The sequence below is a fragment of the Battus philenor genome, unplaced genomic scaffold (genome assembly GCF_028537555.1).
Source record: "Battus philenor isolate CCGP_79_NKW_IND1 unplaced genomic scaffold, ilBatPhil1.0.hap1 SCAF_11, whole genome shotgun sequence".
In the NCBI taxonomy this organism is placed as follows: domain Eukaryota; kingdom Metazoa; phylum Arthropoda; class Insecta; order Lepidoptera; family Papilionidae; genus Battus; species Battus philenor.
Genome location: NW_027181673.1, coordinates 11,370,132 through 11,393,421, shown reverse-complemented (window position 1 = coordinate 11,393,421; position 23,290 = coordinate 11,370,132). Strand labels below are relative to the sequence as shown.

At 36.8% G+C, this 23,290-nt stretch overlaps 1 protein-coding gene across 4 annotated transcripts in view; it reads right to left on the bottom strand.

Annotated features, from left to right (window-relative positions):
- Nucleotides 1-23,290, bottom strand: part of mnb (minibrain) — a 128,920-nt gene that overhangs the window by 37,258 nt on the left and 68,372 nt on the right. The window lies entirely within an intron of this gene.

The following is a 23,290-nucleotide window of genomic DNA, read 5'->3' as shown; positions in this document are numbered from 1 at the left end:
ACGAAATCACAGCATGCTTAACAGCTGCGGCATAAGGTGCAATTTGAATCAACTGCAGCCGTGTAACGCTACACTTAAAGTAATTAAAGTTGATCCAACGTAAATGTCAAGTCTGATTGAATTGAATTAAATTCAACATTCTGTAACACTTACGTCATATGAAAAACCCTGCGCTTGCGGTGTTCGTGTGTAATGTTTTCATTCTATAAATAATACGACAGACCGACGACGGTCTCAAGCAAATGCTCTAATGATATTAGAGACATTGAGACTGTTGTTACAGCTATAGCTTGACGTCTTTTTGCCGTAAAACTGAATTGTTACTTGGCTGTGCTTTAATGAATCAAAGCGTAACGCGAAATGATATACTTTACATATTACGTTATACGCATATTTGTTACGCCTAAGATCGATTTAATTACCTTCCACCTTAAAAATAGAACACATCTCATTCCTGCCTTAAAAAAACACATCTCATTCCAGAAAATAATTAGTGAACCCAAAATATATTTTATGCAGTTTGGGTACTTACTGGACGTTTTATTTAACTTTTGCATAACAACAGATTGAAATCAAAGATTCATTTAGTATCATAAAAACTTAATTATTTTTTTAGTGAACTTTATGTAATACTTTAATACAATTAATATTATTTTCTTTAAGAGCACAACCTATTGACATTATTTTCAATTATCTGGTTAAGATTTTTAAAATTATCATCCTTTTAGACTCTTTGATATCATTTTATATAATCCTCATATATCTTAAACTCGCACTTCAGAGTTAAATCTTTCATAAATACCTAAAAAACTAATGATATAGTTAAATATACATCAAGTATGAAATGTAATACTATACCGATTGGAAAATTTATTTTTTTAATTTAAAAACCGTCTCCTTGGAAAGCAAACAAAGACGACAATTTATAACTAATAATATTAAAAAAAATACTTAATTTTAAGGTTCTTCCGTGGTAGTTATTTGATAAAAAATTCAATCCTGTCCGAAGTAAAAGTACAAAAAATATTTACAAAAAAAACTATACGTAAGAATAGTACAAAATACGTTATAACAATACAAATAACATTCGACATGGAGCCACTTGTAAAGGCTTTAAGTTTTGAAAATTTTCGATGACGGCTGTAGGGACCGAAAAAGTGAATAAGGAGCTGAAACTTGGTAGCGCAGTGTTAACTGTCCATAAGTTGGACTACAGCCCCGGGTTTCTACTCGGCCGGCTTAAGTTTAAGCAACAATGGATTAGTTTGGCACTACTCATATCGCCTTATTTGAAATGGAATATTTGTTCAGTGTTACATGAAGAAAAATATTTTGGTATTAAATTTAGAATGTCAAAAAAAAAATTAACAAACTATATTTAAAAAATTTTCAGTTTTTGTAAAATGTAGTTAAAATATGTTTCTCACTACCAGTTACTATTACAGTACTACAGTCATACATTTTTTTCAGTCTATTGCATGTTACATTAATAATTATTATTTGTGAGTATTTAAAAGAAAACGAAAAATAAAAAGTAATGTGTTAGATTCCAGATGTAACGCTCTAACTTAACACCTAGTTGCTGCTCTGGCGGTCATTATTGAAATGGAAATATGTATATCATTACTTTCTTCCATTACCATATTGCATTGATTTTTACAATTTGAAAATCCAATTTCGTAACTCGGTCACCAAACTTACAAAATCTATGTAGTGGATTGATTGCAACCTCTTTACATAAAATGAATAATAAGTGAGAAAAAAGAGCAGAAAACAAGATTAACAAACCTATTTGCAACGCTATATAATAGAAAAGTGGAACCGATTGAAAGAGTTACGTAATATTTTACGTAAAACCAACAGCACACGAATTTGACTCCGAAACGAAACTAATTTCCAACAGCGTCATTTATTTGCTTACTTACATGAATGAAGTCAAGAATCCATTAATAACGACAAGGCGAAAAACCCAGAAGTGTGTAATGTTCAACGCCCCAGATAGCCGCCGTTTAAAAATAAACTGAAAAGTATGCAGCGAGTTACAGCTGAATATTCTTAAGGTTTGTTTTCGCTCGGCAGACGGAGGCAGGCAGTCGCCCGCGCAACTGGAGCGTTTCGGCGCCGGCGCATGTATTGTCCTGCCCGCTAACTTTATTATGAGTTTATGAGACGCCTGCTTTGAAATTTAAATCGCGATCATACGGTAACAAATCGTCGAGCGCAGGCGCGGTATCTCATTATCGGAGGCACGTAGTAATGTGCCGCGCATGAGCGATTCTACGCGGTGCGTTTAAACATCATTGCTGTAGCGTCAATTCATTAATACTTTACTTCATAATTATTACACTATGTTGAATCTACACATGACTTACTACATTTCCAAGAGGTTACTTGTTAAGAATTATGTTATAACGTAAAAACGGTAGGTTTTTCATAGTAACAAGTTTTTAGTGCCATCATCAATGCAGCTTATACAAGTTAAATAATTGCCCGAAGTTTATTGGTAGTAGAGACTTCGATTTCGAGTGGATCTTGATATTTTTTTATGGTTTTATAGATAACAAATAGCGTGCAAAGTACATGGTATAGTTTGACACAGCGCAGTGCTGACATATAATGTATATGCAAATGCAATAAATAAATGGCACATGCAGCTTCGCCCCCAAGGATACGAATATTGACTCGGCGAGTTAAGCTCAAAATGTTCCGATCCAAAGTAAAAATCGTGTTACTGTAGGGGTTCGATACGTGTAAGGTTACGAAAAACATCACACGCCGTCTTCATGCCTTCGTCAACCGCAGCTTTCGCCGAATTGCTATTTGCTGGCCAGAGAAAATCACTGATGTATGGAAACTTTGCAATGAGAACATGCTCAAATAGCAGATCCAGTGCCGAAGATAGAATTACATAGGCCACACGATGAAAACTTTTTAAAAATTGAAAATATTTTCATACAAATTGCCATTTACACTCAAATTTTATTCGTAATTTTTTTTAAATTAACAATATTTGGCTACCATCGGCTCGGAGTGCTGACCTGTTGAAAAGAGCAGGCCAGAAATTTACCGTTGCTCTTTATTAATTACGTTTAACATAATGATGTATATTATAATATCAACCATGTAAATGAGTTAACAAACCAAGTTCCACATTTCGATCCACTGTTAACTATTGAACGCTCTAGTAACATTATATATAATATCTTTTAATTACATAATTAATACTTCAACAGGAAGGTCCGAGGTATGTTGCGGAAGTTTAATAGTACACCTGACCTATGAAGGATGTGCTAACTTTAAAAAGCCGAAATGTTCAATAAGGTAAAGCGGTGGGATATGTTTCAATAGCAAAATATTTGTAGTGGCGTGCATCGCCATGTGTGTATTAGATCACATGATGCGATTAGCGACGGGCGCACACCTAGGGGATTATTCCGCGCCGCAGTAGCGAGTCCATCAAATAGATCGGCGCCGCGATACCGTCCCGGCCGCCCGTCAGACTAGGGTCGCCAGCTCTACGCCCAACTTCCATATACAATCCGCAATGAAATAACGATTGTGGACAGTTAATGTGCCGCTATTACAATCCTTGTTTTAGTAAACAATATTAACAAATAATATTTAAAAATGCTACAGTTATTATGGAAGAGGATCACCGGCTTAAGGATGTACGGATATTGAAAAACACAAATTTAATGCTCTAGCAATTACTAAATTAACTATTATGAAAAACAGGAAAAATCTCAGGATTTATTTGGTTACCCTAAGCCTGCGTTTCGCATTAGGATATTGGTTTCCCCATCAATTTTGTTTGAATAGTCGCAGCCGATGTGACGCTTCCGCTGCATTTTTACTGATTGAAGGTGCCAAAAAGTTATCTTGTTTAAGTAACACTATACGGTAAAAGATCCTAATGCGGCGTTTATTTCATTGTCTATGAAAAGTGAAAGTTTACTTGCAGTTTTCTAATAATTAAAATACAATGCATAAATAATAGTAGTTAGTTGCCTGCAGATTAATTATAATATAGTTTCTGTTTGAGGTCCTTGCTGTTAGGCTTGTAGAGCTGTTACAGCGTCGTCGATATCGAAGCTCGTGGATCTTTAATCTTTAAAATGCAGGTTAATAATGGTACACGAAAAAAAAAACCTATCATCATCATTAGTTGCGCCAACAGACGCCCCCTGCTAGTTAAAGACCAAAGATCGTCATAATGGCCGCAAGGCCGGTTTGCGCTGTCCACAACCAGCAACTTCCGGCGAACTTGACTATGACATCGGTCCACCCAATGGGATCTACCCTCGCCGCGTCTTCCGGCTCGTGGTCTCCATTCGAGAACCTTTCATTATCAAAGGTCTAAAAATATTATCATGTAAATTTTGATGTAAAATAATTGTTAATATATGAAAGGTATATTATAAATAATTACACGAAAATCAATAGGTGGATAGGTTTGATATAGGATACCGTTGTATTGCTGGGTCATCAATCTCCCGGTAATGATAATGGTGGCGCGCTGTAATAGCTGTTCAAGCGCCTTAAATATTTACACAAGTTGATAAGCACGCGGGCGCGGCAGCCGTGGGGATGCTAGTTAAGCTGAGCTGTGTAGACATTTATTTTGTTACTTTAGAATGCCAACGCCGCATTAAGACAATGTACTGTTGGTAAGCACCTTTTCCTAGCTTACCTGACGGGTAATCAGAGGGAAATAAGCATCTACATTTCGAATTGGGGTCTTCAGGTTTTGGAATTGGGACAGCAAACCGACAAGCAGAGCGTAGAATGATCTCTTACGCTGCACTTGTCGGTGGTTTATTACCTGCAAGGTAGACACCCGCATCGGTAACGCTCGAACCGCTCCTGTTGTAAATCTGAGGGGGAGGCCTATATCCAGTAAGATCTGATACGGGTGAAATATTAATGACACTGATTTCCATTTGAGAGCACCTTTAATATCCAATACGATCGATATCAAGTAGTGTGATTTGACATCATCACGAGCCTGAAGGCATTGAAGGTAGATATGACGATATACTTATTTTTAAACACTTAGATTTAGACAACGATTTCCAATAGGACTGGCTGTAAGCTGTTTCCAAGCGTCTTCCAACGACCTACACAAGGACCCGACGTTCTGATCCTAACTTGATTGTTTCGTACATTCATTCATATGTGTATAAACACCATGCAACTTTTTAAGGCAATGAAAACATCCTTGTCAAACTCGGATGGAGGCATCGATACTAATTAGGGTTCAGACTTCTAGCTATTGCTATTGTGAATGACAAAAGTTTTGCACCAAAAAATAAATTATACCTACGGAAAGGCAGTTTATTATAAATGCGTTGTGGTTCTGTAAATTTCTTCGCGGAGTGAAGTAGAAATTAACGCTTAATAAAAAACTGGAGTCATTTGGGTAAAACAAATAATCGAACTAGACGACGAAGGCTTCCTTCGACATTCGATGTTCGACCTACTTTAAAATATGAAATCGATTAAGAGCAATGCCGACATGACGCACCGGCAGCGTGGGGGGTACATTAAAATTTCAAATTAATTGGCCAACGATGATCCACCGGTATCACTGCGAGAGGCCGAGCAAGCGTCGGCTTGGGTATTTCAAAATTCATACGGGGAACAAAAGTGTAGGCGGGCGGCGCTCTCATCCCCCCGGCGTAGGTACTTACCTGAAACAATGAAACGTTTTATTTGAATGCCTGGATTTTTTTCGTCGAACGCGAGGATGGGTTAGCGGCCTGAATGAGATCGATACCAGTTCGCGCGCCAAACGATGCAAGTCATCGGGGTCGTCAACACGCCGCGTGTTTTGACGCACTTCGTGATGACGTCATGCCGGCACGGCCGCTCGCTTTTATTGCGAGGCGCACTTCGAGAATTTGATTTAGGTCTGCCTTTTCATGTTGGGATTAAGGAGAGAGTGTAAACAGGCTTTTGAAAGGTTATCCATTAAACCTAATCCAAAATAGGGTATATAAGAGTAGTCTACAATGTAACAAGACAAGATTTTAGTTTAAAGTAATAATGCACAATGTCATGAAACCTTCGTACATTGGTGGAAATAATAATAAAATTAGCCTAAGTGAGAACACAGCTCGGCTGATAAACACTGGAGTCGTGAATTTTTTACTTCAAGAACGAACGACTATTAATGCCTACACCACAAAAACAGAATTACATTTTATTTTATTGCTTTAAGTCAAATACACGTAACTATAAAATAAAATGGAAAAACCGCCGACAAATTGTTCTTCTTTTAACGCATTTGTATGTGTTACACTTCGTAAAGTACAAGTTACAAACAATAACATTTCCCGTTGACGTCGAGGACGCGTGCGTACGTACAATGAACTACACGGAGCGAAAAAACAAATAAAAATAATCGAATACCGGCTCTGATCGCTATGCTAAAGCCAACAGGGTTACTTTTCCTCAAACTATTTACAGGGACAGGTGTATTAAAAGTTAACCAACTGTCCATTGTGTGTACGTAGTAAAATGAAAAGAAAATCGAACGGCTAGAGTCGCATCTAAATGCGACCTTTCTTAATTTATTGTTACAAACCCAACAATTTCGTTCTACCTCTATCATAATAAGATTGCCAACCTATCATAGTTATAGAGAGAAAGTACAAGACTGAATAAAACCCAATTTTCGATAAAGAATTTCGAATTAAAATCTAATAGAGATTCCAAAGTATTGCGAGCAATCATTAGTATACTCCAAGGTAGAGAAGTAGCGCGAAACAATTCCCGTGGCATAAGTTACCAAGTATTTATTACACGTTATCTACTGCTCGATATAGCGGATGTGATGCTGCCACATGAAACTAATACGTCCACATTGGACACCGCTTATTACAAAGAGAAAGTTATTACCGTTTACACAAGCGCGCTAGTATTTGTGTCTCGTAAATAATCCCAATACAATCCGATACCGACTGTTTTAATATGCGATGCAAATAACAACGGACTCCACGGACATTGCAGAAAACGTTTTTCGGACTTGCAACGCTTCCATATTGTCCGATCTTTAAAGTTAGCAGCAACAGTATTATATTTTTAACGGAATTAGAACTTTACAAAATAATTTGTAATGAAATACGGCAAATTAGTTCAATCCTGATTAATCTATTTCGGAGCCGCTTCAACAGATGTTAGCAATCAAAACAACGAAATAATCCGTTGAAAACCGATAGTGAAATTGTATTCGGCGAGTGAACATATGCCATATTTATTACGGCCCCTACCATTGGCGATCCAATAAAGGATTTTCCGTATCGATCGAGTTGCTACACTGATTAATATCGTCTGGCTCCTTCGGCCGGGATACGGATATAGTTCTGCTGGGAACGATTTCGATGCCATCAAATTAGAACGGGTTGTTGTGTCGAAGTTTGCTTACTGTCGACCGTCACGCTTCCTATAACTTCACCGAGAGTGTCCCTGCTTAATTTCGTATATGATTTAATAAATAATACCTTTCACATTGCTCACAAATTAATTTTTGAGCAATGTGAAATGCCCATTTATTTTTAATTAAAATGGGAACTAAAATCTACGGAAATAAGTATATGAATATAACACTAAATTGTGATAAAAATTAAATATTTCATGTATAATTACTTATTGGAACTCTTACTCTTTTCCGAAAAGAATTTAATTAAATATAAATTGCAATATTTTTATTATTCATCCGAAGCAAATGACATGTAATCCTGTTCTATAGGACACAAGAGAGGAAAAGAAAAATAAACAGTATGATTGGTTAAAATTAAATGGTTAAAAGGGGTGAATGTATAGCTCCTTTACTGTTAACTAATTTAAAGTACACCTTAAACAAAAGTCAATTGTTTAACAAATAATAAATAATGTTATGATAGATAGTAAAATTTATCGTTTTTAAAATACGGATTACTACATATTAATATTATTTATTGTCTGTCCCTGCAGTATTTGGTCAGTCAAGTTCCAACCAAAAAAAAAAAATAAAGTACCATCTTTCAGAGTGATCACTTAATACAGGTTGATTGGAAAAAGGAGTACAGGAGTAAAAGCTACAGTTTTTTTGCTTACAAATAAAGTATAATCACGCTTTAAAAGCTTCTACACCAGTAACCAATCATACTGTATAATTTTAAGTGTTGACCAATACTTAAAAGAATAATAAAGGTATGGTAAAGGTTTGATTCAAAACCATATATTGTATATGTTAGTAAAAGTGTTTATACACCTAAACTCAACTTTAACACTTTTATACTAGGTTACGGTAACGTGTGACGTACTGGAATCTTTACTTCGCAGACATAAACACGTTTTAAATTATCGCAACTATCAAAGTTCGGGGAAAAATAAAAATAAACGAGCCTGTGCAGCGGACGCTCATTTACAAACGTCGCAAATCAGATCAGTCGCCGGCACTGAAAGAACTGACAATTTTTGGAATATTGCAATTACCTCAACATATATTTTGGCGGCGTTTTATACATGCAAACATTTTTTTACTAAAAGAATAACCTGAATTGTGTGAGTTTAATGAAGAAAACATAGTAATCACAAACTGATTTACGTACTAGTTCAATTCTATTAGTAATATTATTATATATTAATATTCGATAACTGATAGTCAAGGTCGGCGGAAATAGTTGAATGCCTGGCGATCTTTCGGCGAGGCTTATGGCCACGATGATGATTCAGTGCACAACACAAACACAAACTATTTGATTTAAGCAACAGCAACAATCTCGAGTATACAATAATACATGTAATAATTTATTCCAAAATAATTTATTAAATGCTTCTGGTTTGTTATGAACCAATAATATATCACAAATAATATAACACTTTTACCTCATGTTTGCACACATGGCGGTCTTTAGAGGTCGGCAAAAATACAGTTTTAGATCCATTTCTCATTGCTTACGACCATTGATTGAAATAAACAACCATTGATTAAATTCAAACATTGCCTTACTGACTGGAAAAAATGTCAACAAAATGTTTAAACATACGTTTCCCTTTTATCAAGCAAAAATCATATTAATTCAGTAATCAAAACGAATGAAAACATTTTCAGTTGTTATTATTATCGATACGTTATGACAAGTCACCGAAATTAATCAAATATGTCACAATAAATACGATTTAATCAAATGACAAAGCTAAAAATTTTTAAATTTGTATATAATTAAAAAAATGTTTACGTTTTTTGATTTTACTACGAACTGAATTTTTCAACAGAGGCAAAGTAAAAACCTTACCATTTCACGAGGCGAATACAAATACAATTCCTATATACGAAAGGGTGTACAGTTTATAGTTTTGGAAGAGTGCGAAGGCCGATATCGCACAAGGGAAAGAATTCAAATCCGGCATAAGAACTCTGGAGAACTTTTAATCCGCGCCAACGTCGAAGCCAACTTTTATTCATAGCGGAACCGGCTAAAATTAAACGAGCATTTACGAAAATAAACTATCTGCGGTAAGTTATGTTTCTTGTAGGTTTTTTTTTTTATCGTAAATATAGCTATTTTTATAAGTGAAGACAATGATATAAAAGTAAAATGTAATAATCCTACACAGTGTTGATGCAATTGCATATTGGTGCAATGTCAGTTAAATGATGATTATCACGATATCGCTACAAACCGCGATGATGAATGACATCGTGATGGGTTTCGAAAATCGCATAGCTCACAAGCCTGAAGAGATTCAAGCTCTATAAACATTTTTCGCAATGGTCTTCTTTAAACAGAATTAAGTTTGCATCCATTACAATAGGTCAGAGCGCCGGCGTAGAGTCCACGAGGCATAACGGCGGCGTCTACAAACAATATTGTTACTTCCAAAAGCAATTTCCATACGCTAACACGGTACCTGGTTATGGATTATGGATATTGATCGTTAAGAAACATTGCGGATTACATTCTGTGACGTCTCTAGTCACGCTCTATCGCAATATGCGGCAGCGAACAAATGTACACTCGCCGTTTAAAAATTACTTCGCTACAGTAATACCGGCACTATAAATAACCATAAATCAAATTATTACAATTTTGATCATTATTTCAACTTCCTATCCAGCGTCTTCCAAAGATCCTAGTAAGTTACATCTTGTGAGTGTCCACTGCAGTTTTTTTTCGGATGCCGGCCCTTGGTCTCCACTCCGAAGACTTAAGACTCCAGTGGCCATCTGTTCGGTAAATCGACAATCCCTTATATCATGTCGATTACTTTCGTCCAAGCACTCGCTTCTATCTCATAGAGAAATTCCGAACTCTCCATAGCTTGTTGTGCGACTGCGAGCTTGTCGATGAGATAATTTTGTGACATTGCGTAATTACCATAAGTATCAAGTACGTTTATATACTACAACTTATCTATTTTTTTCCGCTTTATTGTATCTTTAAGTTAATTTATAGATAAGGTTAATGAAATAAGAAGAGGTCCGTTAAAATAGATATCGATTCTGATGTCGGGTGGTTGATGCGACGTAGCATCACGTGACCAGAGCTCGCACGCGGTGTGCATTGACGCATCGAGCCCAGCGGCCCAATTCGATTCGTGACGTAGGCGACGACGCCGCATTCTGGGTCAATTGGCAAACAGCTGACGAAACCGCAGCCGGCGGCTCTATGAAGTAACCCGACGTCTTGATTGACGTTCGGACGGTTCGTAACGATATTGTTCAGGGTCGCTGAGATCGTCGTAAAATATGATAATTATATACTAAAACTGTTTCACCTTACATTGTTACCCTCATCGAAAGAATAGCAGTAAATCCGAGTTCATGTTCATGCATTACAACCGCGATAAACTCTTATACCGTGTTAATGTAATATCAGTTTATTTGGCATTGTCAAAAAGTGTGAGTGACATAATTCTTTTATTACCAAACACTGGTAATACCATTATATCGGATTTCTTAATTTAATAAAAAAATATCCTCATTTGACTTGAACAACATTTCGCCACCCTGACCACAGCCGGTGTGCGAGTCTGACACGAGATTCGTATGTCTGTCTCAATCCTCCTGTTGACATAACAGGTTTATTGTTTAACCGTACGATATCATGTCGTGTTAATTGTTCAGCAAAAGTAAAATAAAAAGAAGAGGTCTCTAGTATTCATAAGTTTATTTTTGTCCCTGCATGTATCGTAGCCGCTTTGATTTGGAATCCCGTAACTATGAAAAAGCTTAATCGATAAAATAGTTTTTCATTTTATCCGTGTATTTTAACGCGCTAGTCAATCATTTTTTTTTTCCTTACGGCCTACTTTTTGAGGACCTCTTGTTCCCCTGACAATCAACTTGAGAAGTCTGTGTGCACCAGCGATGACGAGTAATATTAACAAATAGCTTTAAGACAACTCCACACGCTGCTAACGAGACCTAAAAATGATTTTTTTTGACCGGATTTTTATTGCTGCCTAAGGAGCATCTGCAGCATCCGCGGCAAGATTTCGACAATAATAGCTTTATTAACGTAAAATGTGTCATGAGTCAGTGAGCATCAGGTGCGCTGCTCGTTCGTTAAAAAAGGAGGAGAGCATGAACGTTGCGCGACGTGCCTGAGCGTCGCGGCGGCCCGCGCTGAGCGCACTCGATGCGCGCCGCGCCCGTAACGATCGCCCGCCGACAATTAGCACTCCGCGCAAATGTCACGCCACCCGGCCACCATCTGCACATCTAAAGATGACTTTACACTTCCACCTATGCACTACAAGTACTAACAATTACATTTCAAACACACTTTGTTCAAAATGTAGTTTTAATGATAAGATAACAAAAAATAATTTGTTCGTTAACTATTCTCCGATTGACGGTCATCTGTGTACATTTATTACAAGAAATTAACTAGTTACAACAGAATTTTCATTAAAAAAATTAAAAAAATCATCAAACTTAAACTTGCCAAAAAAAGCTGCTAAACCTAGTAAAGGATTCTTGTGTGAAATTATAGCTGAGTATAAATTGCTCTAATTACTGTATTAAAAATATTTGTGAAAGTTATCACAAAAACCCGTCTAAGTTTGTTACTTATGTTGAGGCTTTTTCATATTAAGTTGCCATACCATACCATTAAAAGAAGGTCCATTAGATTCTAGTTTCTATCAAATTGTCCTCAAAAAATTTAAAAGAAGGAAAAGAAAGGTTTTAAGGTTTATTTTAAGAAGCGACACCGATCTTCTCTGTATCTAATCAAAACGATTCAGGCCTAAAATCTGTGTTATATCAAAATAATAATATATTTATTGCACAAAAAAACCGTAGAAACAAAGGAAGAGAGAAACAAAAAACTTAAGTATAAATACATTAACGAACTGAAGCTAGACTCGGTATGTACCAATTAATCCTTAAAAATGACTTTATAACTTAATGTAACAGCAAACATGTAAACACGTCCTAATACACTAAATATATAAAACGTAATATACTATAAATATATTTTTAGTCATTTAAATCTTCCAAAAGTATAACAGCTGCACAAGCCACGAATATTAAACGTAATGAAACGTAAATTTATGTAAAAGAAAAAGATAACAATGATAATGATTAAAGTTTACATCTCCGCGCGGAGCGTAGCTGAACCTCCGATATTGAATTGGGAGCGATATTTAAAGCAATATATAATCTCCTTTAGAGTGCTCTCGTGGTCGGAGCCGGATGTCTTCAGCGTTGCCGTAAATGTATTTCGACAGTATGTAGGTCACAGAAAGGATAAACTTACAAGTGCACAGCACACCGGGTCGGGTTGACGGTGCAACGGAATTCTCTTTTCGACGCCGATAGCGTAGAAACTAAGTTTTAGATTGGGATTATATAACAAACAAATATTAATTAAACATTTTAGACTTAAATTCACATTTGTTGGAGTAATATATTAAAAAATATATGGAATTTTGCATCATATGGGGTGATTGGTTACACGTGCTTTAAAAGAGTGTATGCATTTGGTCATTAATCAGCAAAAAAACTTTAAAGCTTTTACACCTATTTGCAATAACCCTGTACGTAGTGATCACTCTGAAATATGCTACATCAATAAATTTTTCAGTAGAAATGCGACATCCCAATATCTACTGTTAGTACAAAGTCTGCAGGGACAGGTAGTAACCAATAATTAATTTTATTTCGTATTAATCTGAATTTTAGAAATCTTTTTTGAATGTATTATCCATTACATTATGAAATAATTCTAAAATCATTGATTTTTGGATAGGGTGTACCTTGCATTTATTGACACTAAATTACTTATATATTCACCCCTATAACTAATCAACTAGTATATTCAATAATTACTTTACATTTATATTACTATTTCTATATATACAGACTTGTAAGAACACAAGATAAATCAATAAATACAAGGTACACACGAAAACTTTACGAGTCCATAGCGACACGGCGGCCGCAAAGGAAGCGTGTACGATTCCGCGTAAAAGTCATCTCGGTTGCGAAATAAATAAATCCACAACGGTCGGTTATGCCTTTTGAAGCCGCTTTACGAGTCAATTGTCGTGAGAGCGCACCGGGAGTTACATCTGACCGCCTCCTTCCCGTTTCAGCACGTCAACATACAGTCCCGTATTAATAACAGTATTGTGTGTAAATAAATACATACAAACGGTAATTTATATCCTTTCGAATTATTTATTTTGGATACCGTCAATTTGATCACCTCTGGTTTCTCGCAGAATAATAAACAAACATCAATATGAGCACAATAGTATTATTTAAACCAGCGATGTTATATTATAATGAAATGTACCGAAGAGAACTGTTACCATTGTCTATAAAATATGCGTTTCCCAGAAAGAGCACAACACCTGCAATCAATTTAATGCAGAAATATACTGGTTGGACATTTTTGGAGACTGCATGTACTTTTAGGGATAGAATGGCATTTTTCGTAAAGTAAATACTTTACTTTTCATTTTTTCTATAATATCACTGCAACGAAAGTATATGATCTTGACTATAATTAATTTAACATACAATAGTTTGTCCGTGTCGTGTTTGGAGAGCAGTTTTATATTGTTTTCTGTCTGATTAATTTATTAATGCAAAGATATAAAAATTAGCATAATTATGGCCAGGGCTGTGTAAAACATTAAATTTTGTACTTTTTATATGAAAATAAAGTAAAGTTATGTATTGCTAATGGCATACCCATTTGAAGTAAAAAAAATAATTGAAAATTTTCAATGAACGTCAAATGAACAAGTAGATCAATAATATTTTATTCCATTAAGGCCCGACGAGTAATCAGCGCTGCGAGATGTAATGTCGTTGAGCCCGTTGGAGGCGTGTGCCGCCGGCGCACAAAGCACGTCAACGAACGCATCAACAAATCACAGGCGTACGTACAATTAGACGGTGCACGGCGTGCGGTGTGGCCGCGCAACAAAGCAAACTTTGAAGCCTGCACTGCACTCCGCAGCCAAACCACTTCGGCTTGCTTAAACCTGCCCACATGTTACTTGTTTAAGCTCGTTACACGTAACCGCAACCGATTGTCGTTAAAGGGAAATGATTTAACTGTTACATAGGATGGAAGCGACGGATCTATTGTGACGAGCCCGTAGAGACCAGGAAATCTTAAATTATTCTATTGCTTGAATTACGTTCAGATGTTAATCTCTTCAATATTGTAACGCTGGTCTCGCTTCCGTGTGCGTTGAATATCACGCAGGAAGTCATTCTTGTTACATTATTTATTATTAACAAAAATATTGGTACAGAACCATTCCCATGGCTAATAAAGATTTATAATCGAAACATTAGAAGTTCATAACATAATTCATAGACTTTTATCTAAATTTAAGTAGTGATTTAATTGTTGTAAAAAAAACACCTAAATTGAAAAGTTTACATATTGTAGGAGGAAAGGCAGGGCAATGTATTACTAGATACTTCTCTTATCATTCTAGTAATTTTATTACACTTTCGAACCGGAATACAATAAAGTTTGAACACATCTCGAGGCTAAAACCAACTCCCACGTAAACCGGGCTGCGGCGAGGGAAACTTACCATCTTTTGAAGTAATTCTTGTTGCAATCAGTTCATTCTAGTTTCTCAGCTCTCTACTTCACGGGGCAACGTTTAGTTTACCGTTTAGAGCAATATCACGGGTGCAAAGGCGACCTCTCGAATGAGTCGAGGAATGCAGGGTCGGTCGCGGTCCCCGCACTATCGGATACTGCGCTTCCGCGTTCCTTCCCCACTACACGTTAACGTTACACAGGCACCGACAGGCACAGAAACGGCACCATACATCGGCAGGTTTTAGGCCTTCAACTTAATTTATGTATTCATCGTTACTCATTTTTAATTGCGCACCCTTGCCTGGGTCAAAGTGGATTACTCTTTTTAAGTGTAACGGTTGAGGTATGTAATTTATGATTAGAATCGTGACTGTTGAAAACATATTAAGGCAAAACAAAATTGCTTGTAGCAGAACCCATTTTTTATTTAATTGTTTAGAAGTATATTTTGTTCCGGTGCATTAAAAATCGAATATTACGTTTGGCACCTAACGAAATTTAAACCCTTAATCTGAATACAATACGTTAGCAGTACTTAAACTATTAGTATATACAACAATAAATTATAAAATTACTTGTGAGAACACGATAAAAATAATAATAAAGTAAAAACGGCGCTCCTAAGTATACACGCCTGATGAATAAATGAATAATAGAGGTCGAAGAAGGGAGCTTGCGGCATACCAATTTATCCTGGGGATGGTAATAATGTGCCTCGCATTTTTCACCGGCGTGCCGCGTGACAAAGATCCTTCTCCATCGGCGGCTTGTAAGTAACTCGAGAATGGATGGTCTTCGTGTATTATACAAACATTAAACACTTAAGACGGGATAAGGCGACGAATTTTCGAGGCTTCGTGAATTATTTATGGAGGTCGAGAAAAATATTTGGTGTTTTAATTCGTTATTACATTCAGAAAACATTATCATCGAACGATCGCACGTCTACACATAAATCGTCTTTGGTAATAACAACAAAGTTGTCGGATATACAGAAAAACGCCCGACCTATACACGTATACTTGCCTTTAAAGCCCGAAAAATTGAAAATTACACATTAAAACGTTCATCACCATTATGACGGGCAATAGACGCCCATTGTAATCAAGAGATCACTTTTAAAGATTGCCACCACGACTAGTGTTGCGCTGTCCGTATCCGGAGACTTCCCGCGACCTTGACTAAGCCTACCCACGCCGCGTCCACCGGCTCATTGTCGCTACTCGTGATCCTTCCGTTCCCAAGTCAGTTGCACAAGCGATGTGCTCCGCCGACTGCCACTTAAGACGAGCAATTCTTCGAGCTATGACGGTGACGCTTGTTCTTCTGCGGATCTCCTCAATTCTGATTCGAAAGATATAAAAAGTATATATTCGAGTAATATTGGCGATGGTGTTGTGTTATCGTGTACTTTTTTTAAGTTAGACTACTAATTTATAAAAACGCGGCCTAAATACCCGTCAAAACGGAACGGGCGGCTGTTTATAATGCAATAAGAGGGAGCGCGCATCGGGCGCAGGGACGCGGTCCCGGATTCCTATTCCATTAGGTGTCGCCGCAGAGAGCAATTTGCAAATGAAAACAACTTATTGAAATTCTTCCCCCGACCCGCGCCTCGCCGCTTGCGATTATTCTACACGCTGCATGCTGGAAATTTCGCTTCAATAATCTAAAACTGATCAAAGTTCTATCTAAATTATTAAATTCATATATTGCCAAATGATTGTATTTATATTTTTGGCAGTTTCAACCCTGCATTGTGATTAATATCGGCCGCCAACGTATATTATGAGAACAACTAATGAATAAATAAAATATTAATCATAGCTTGAAATATACGCTCTCTTCCATTAAACTTATTCACTGTTGTTAGTCTCCATTTTGCTATAGTTCTTCTAGACGAGTTTAGTTAGTGATGGCCGGACTAATTGTTATGTGCATTTATTATTTCCCTTTACTTAAGGAGAGCTAATAATTGCGCTGAATCACGTACGTATCGTTTTTAATAATAAATTAGGTACACCGTAAAAAAAATCTATTAAAAATAATCACTAACGTTTTTCTTATTATCATTATATTCATCGTAGAAATGATAGTACAAAACGGACGGATATGCGATATAAGATAAGGTATTTTCTTTTACCAAACGTTCCGAAGGGTGTATAAAAAACGTCCGAAACGATCCGCGGCACCAATCATGTACAGCATTTTGCATAAATTACGAGAACGCGGCGGCAATCGGGTTGAAATTCTGAAAAATGATAGGACGTGTAATAAACCGCCGCGGCCGAATGCAAATAGCACTATTATATGCTAATATGACATGCGTAGCTCCTTCTTGGACAGGCGAATTTGAAAACTGCTCCCCGATAATACTTCTAGGATACATTTAATTTTAATTTATAATTAACGTCATTTGTTACGTATTTTGATATTTTTTATGAATCAACTAATTTCAGATAAATTGATTCAGTGTCATCATCATCATGTCGGCCGACAGACGTCCACTGCAAGGTTTATATAGGGCATCCCTTAAACATCACCACGATGACCGGTCTTGCGCTGCCCGCACCTGGCGACTTCCTGAATACTAATTTGTTACATGTATATATAATATATGCATGTAGTATTAAATGTTTTTTTCACGTTTATTGTTCTGTTTTACACAATCACTCAATTCTCTCTCTATTCATTAAAGGTTTTTGAATTGAAACCTAATATTTTTGTATAAAATTGTATTTCACCGGTTCGAATAAAATATAAACCCCATCACGTTCACAATATTTTTTTTTAAGTCAGGTAACATTTCAAAGTTGAAAAATATAACTTAATCCAGTCCTCGCCAATTCTTTCGCACCCGATCGTAGTGTGATACTGCAGTTTGAAAACAAATAAATATTCATGAGATCCGGTTGCTTACAAAACAAACTATCGTGGGAACTTATTCGGTATTAAGAGCGTGGGCGTCGGCGGCGACAGACGCACCCGATGTTACAAAACTAAACAGTGCTGAGTGTAAGTGGTTCAGTTGCCCCGCGAGATATACCGCAGAGCGGATCCAACGTCCCGGGCTGGGAGAACAAAATAAAACAACTTGTAGCAGCTGTTTCTCTACCCAAAAACACTTTGCGTGACCAATAACATCGTTCATAAGTTACACTTTTAACTGGAAGTATCAAATGGCTTTATACTCTTTTACTAAACATGCCAACTCTGCGTGCCAATGCTAAAACAACCAATAAATATATAAAACAATCACAATACAAACAAGCCTCATCAACTATTCGAAATTAATTGCAGCATAAGATATAAAGAGCTTTATGTTACTTATTTTTGCACGTGCTCTTGCCAAGAAAAAAATATTGGAAAGTTCACTTAAAGGTATTTAAAAAGATATTTCTTAGTGTGCAGGTAGTTTAAATGGCCACAAATACAAAATCAATGTGTAGTGGCAATGAGCAGGCCGCATAGCCGTATTAACACATGCCTGCTGGGGCCTCAAGCTAAGGACGAAACGTAAGGACCTATATGGCGATCTAATTAAATTAGGGAGACTCTATGCATGCTGTATTCAACAAATTCTCTTTAAAATCTACGAGGAGGCCTATGTATAGCAGTGGACGTCCCCCGGCTGAAAGGTTGATGAATGGATAATGTATCCTCATTTACTTAATACGAGTATGTCTGTATTTCTTAATTTTTAATGAAAGAGCGATTGTAGCAATTGGGAGGAAAATACGTTAATCGTAAGATCATGTGTTTGTAATCAAAGTGCAAGGACATGATCACTGTTAAGAGAATGCATTAGTCATTTTTTTTGTTTTAAGCCGCAGTTAAAAAATCCGATGGTGGATCGTATGGCATCTACGCCAGAGTGAGACCGATGTGAAATGACTGCTGACAGTTTTATACTTTCTCGTTCGATGGGCACTTTTGTTATTGCCACCACTATCGGCACACCGTAAAACGTACCTGCCGACGGAAAGTTTCATGCACGCTTTTTATATTTACGTTATCGCTGTAAACTTGGAGGGATGATTAAAGAACTCGCCCCCTTAAAGTTTTTCATGTGCAAATATGCTGTCTATTTATAAAGACTGCAATATCCTTTAAGATGGACTCAACGTTGACTTTGAGTCTAAACTTTTCGATATGAGCTTTTAAAGAGGAAAAAACTTCAAAATAATTCAGTTCGATATGAAATTGCCGAGTAACTTTCACGGTCCGTGCAAATATGGTTCAGTTCGAGAATGAAAAAAGACTACACGCAATGACGTTGCATTTTAGCTCATAAGCTCGGCCGAGGCCAGTGAAGAGATTATAGCGGTCACTCGAAAGCTGAAGCAAAAAATAGTAATTTATGACGGAAGATTCAATTGTCTATTTCTCGAAGGAAAGAACACGTGGATCGCAAGAAGCTAATTTCCTCAGGGATCTACTGCGCGGCGGAAAAACCCCTGCCGCGCGTGTGCTGCGCTACTGGTGCTTATGTTTTTATTTTGTTAACGACCTCGTTACTGGCAATCACTTCCCCGACCGCAAATGTTACATTAAGATAAACAGTAATATTTTAATGCGTCGCCCTAATGTCAACGAACTACGTTTTAAAAATACTAATGGCGCCTGTTGACACGTGAATCGTTCTATTTTGGAGTGCACGGGTTATTCGTCCACCATGAGGCGGTTTAAGAGTTATTTGCACGTTTGCATCCACAGGCGAGCCGGGAAAACAGGCGGATGTAATAATGTAAAAGTGGCATCCATGTGGTTTGGAATGCGATTCAGGATTTTTATTTGGAGAGGGGAATCATAAGAGGACACGATTCGCGCATTTGATCGCCACCCTCCGCGAGCAGGCGCCGGCACGCGCCCGCGGCAGAACCCCTGCCCCCCGCCGAACCATTCCCCGTACGTCTTCTCCGAATAAAAGGCAAAACTGAGAAAGATTACAATCGCTCTTTTTATTATACCATCGGCCACAAATTTTATTTATTATGTATAACTCTCAGGTAGTACATACACACTTACACTTTAATAATAGCAGCTTCCACTTGGCTTGAAGACTTGTCGAAACGGTCTCGAGTGGCGACTACAACCTGGTAGACGCAACTTGGCTAGGTCGTCGGGAAGTCGCTGGATGCGAGCAGCGTAAGACCGGCCATCGCGGCGCTCTTTGGGGAAGGACTAAACCTTGCAATGAGCATCAGTTGATATGATGTTGATGAATCAAAATGAAATTTACACACTATGTGACTATTTTAAAAGCTTTTAATAGAGATACAAGATTACGAAAATACTTTGCTGATAAATTCCAACAAACTTCGAAAGAACTTTCGACGTACATTGTAATCTTTATTAACATTCATCCAGGAATTTTTAGTTAATTGAAAAGTGTGGAACCTGTTTGTTGACACATTTACATGATTGATATCATAACGCTTATATATCGTAATTAAATTTCGTTTAAAACCACTAACTTTTTTCTGGCCGGCTCTTCTCCGATTAGCGTTCCGTCCGAGCTGTCTGTTGGTAGCTTGTTATGTATAATGTTAAAATAATTGACGACTTAAAAGTAAGTATATATATTTATGAAGTAAATATATTCTGAATTCAAATTTTTTGTAGTCACAATCAACAAAATTAATGGAAATTAATATATGAGATTATGATTTAGTAACATATATTTAGTAGGAGCAGAGCGGCTACGACGAGGCAGTCGCGTGTGCATAACGCAGGGCCGCCGGCGTCAACGACCGCGAGTCAAGGACGCCTCCCGCTGCCGCTGCGGCGCCCTCCGCCCTCCTTTTCTGTCTACTGTCTACCCTCTGTTCTAGAAATATCGCTTTTAACTCAAGAAGCACAGAATTCAAATTTCGAATTGTTTCCAAAAACTTATGTATTTATTTGCTACATCACTGTTGTTTATATTTATTATATATATCATTATCTCTATTGTTCATCATTATCTGTCGCATAACGTTACAGTATGCAATGAAAAATGTTCGTTATAGGTGTAAAAGCTTTCAAGGGATGAATATATAGCTCCTTAGCTATAAATTGTGTGGTACACAGCCTATCCAAAGATCAATGCTTTTCAGAAATGATATGAAGTAATTATAATGTAGTATGAAAATTGATTTCGAAATTGTAATTACTGTACATTAAAAAATAAGTATTGTTTATTATCCATCCCTGGAAACTATATATAGTGCCAGAAATGATTAAGATATTACAGTCTGTAAAGAAATATACATATATTACTGTCTTCATTTTAAATGTTCGTGTGAGACTCGAGTTAGAAACAAGGCGGAGAATCAATCACGCAGCGTTACCATGCCAACGCAGCGGAGTACATCCTGTTTGTCTAAATATCGCGATGAGCCAACTGCGACCCGTCGCGCGCCGGTGACGAATGCACGGAACGAGTTCTCTCGTTTGCTTCCGTCGAAACAAGCACATTCGCAGCTGCTTCGTTTTAAGAACTGTGCACCGCTTTCGATACGTCACATCATAAAAATGTAAAGTGAAGAGTTTTTTGTATGCAAAAACAATTGCTTATAACGACTAGTGGAAAACAAAATAGAAAAATTGTATAAAAGTAAACGATATTTCGGCATTATTTCATATTACGTATTTAACTAGTATGGTAGCCACTCCACAGTTTTCACACGTGTAAATAGTTTACCTTTTCTTTTAGGTTACGAATAAATTCACTTCTAATACAGAGATCGATGCTTGTCTGTGAGGCCTTATATTGTTAGGTAATGTGATATTATTACTTAAAATATTGGATTGAATAGAAAATAATAAATGAAACACTTGATTCTAATGTTGAACCGCGTATTTGAACGCTCCTGTGATAGTGATCAGGAAAATGTGTATATATACGCTTAAATTTGCAATGACTTAATAGCCATATGAACGCAATTAACCAATATATAATTTATTTAAAATATTGTTGAATAAAGATTTACTGTAAGTAAACATAATAAGGCATTTTTATAATACACGTTACAAATGGACAGTAACAGTGACATTTTTAAACGATATCTGACCAATCAATGTTCAACAAATAAATAGTTCTATACTCTGTAAAATATTTAATATCCTTTATTAATGCACAAAATCGGGTAGCGCCTACCTCACATTTTCATATATAACAGTAATTGTGCCAATAAAGGAAAGTAATACGGCATTTTTTTCCTAGTCACGCGAACACACACTCCGTCGTGACAAGTGAAGGCAATTTGGGTTGGAGCCGAGTGTTTGCCCAATATACAGCGGTCTATTTAGGCGTGGCTCGCACTTGGTGGCATCGGTACGTTACAAGTCCGGCTTCCGCTTTTTTTTTAACAATACGCAGTCGACTCCGTGTACAGACAACCTAAATATTATAACTCGTTTATTTCATCACATTTAAATAAATATTTTAAAGAACTTAATTTAAGCGTTACCGATACATAGTATTACTGAGCCGCGTCTGCAATACATTTATTTAATACAGCAGATATAACACTAAATGAATTGAGTTCCGTGCTAAAAAACTCCAAAAAGGTCTATAATAAAATGATTATGTATTAAAAAATTATTCAATTATTTACTATAGCAAGACGTAAAGTACAAATAGTAACATGAGAGTAGGTATCATGTGTTTCAACAAAACTGCATTATCGTTTTTGCTAGCACATTGCGTATTTAAGATTCGTTCCTACACAGGAGGGTAGGCTAGACCGTAAAGCTACTTTACATCAGTCAGTCTTCCGTATAATAACATTCTGGTAATGTTTATTTAGACATTGGAGCTATATATTGAATAGCAGGTAAGATGCCACGGTCTACAGTAACATCGATTTAGCCACCACCTGATTATCCCCTCGCTAAATTGCTATCTAAATTGCTTAGATGAATATGAACATGACATGTGAATTACAGACCTACCATATAATATACAAACTTTTACAATAGTTGGAATATTTGTGAATAACAAAAACATTTTCTTGTGTGACAGATAAGCTACATCGTAGTGTAGAGTTGATACAAATTAATCTCGTTCTTTTCACCGCCTTCAATTCCGACAACGGCGTTTTGGAATACCAGTCACGACTCAGTTTCGAACGGTGTCCGGAAAAAATTCAAAGGGAAATCCAACACTTATTAGCAGGCGACACTTCTTTTAATAATGCTGACGACGGGATGTAATAAGGTAGTCTCTCGAAAAA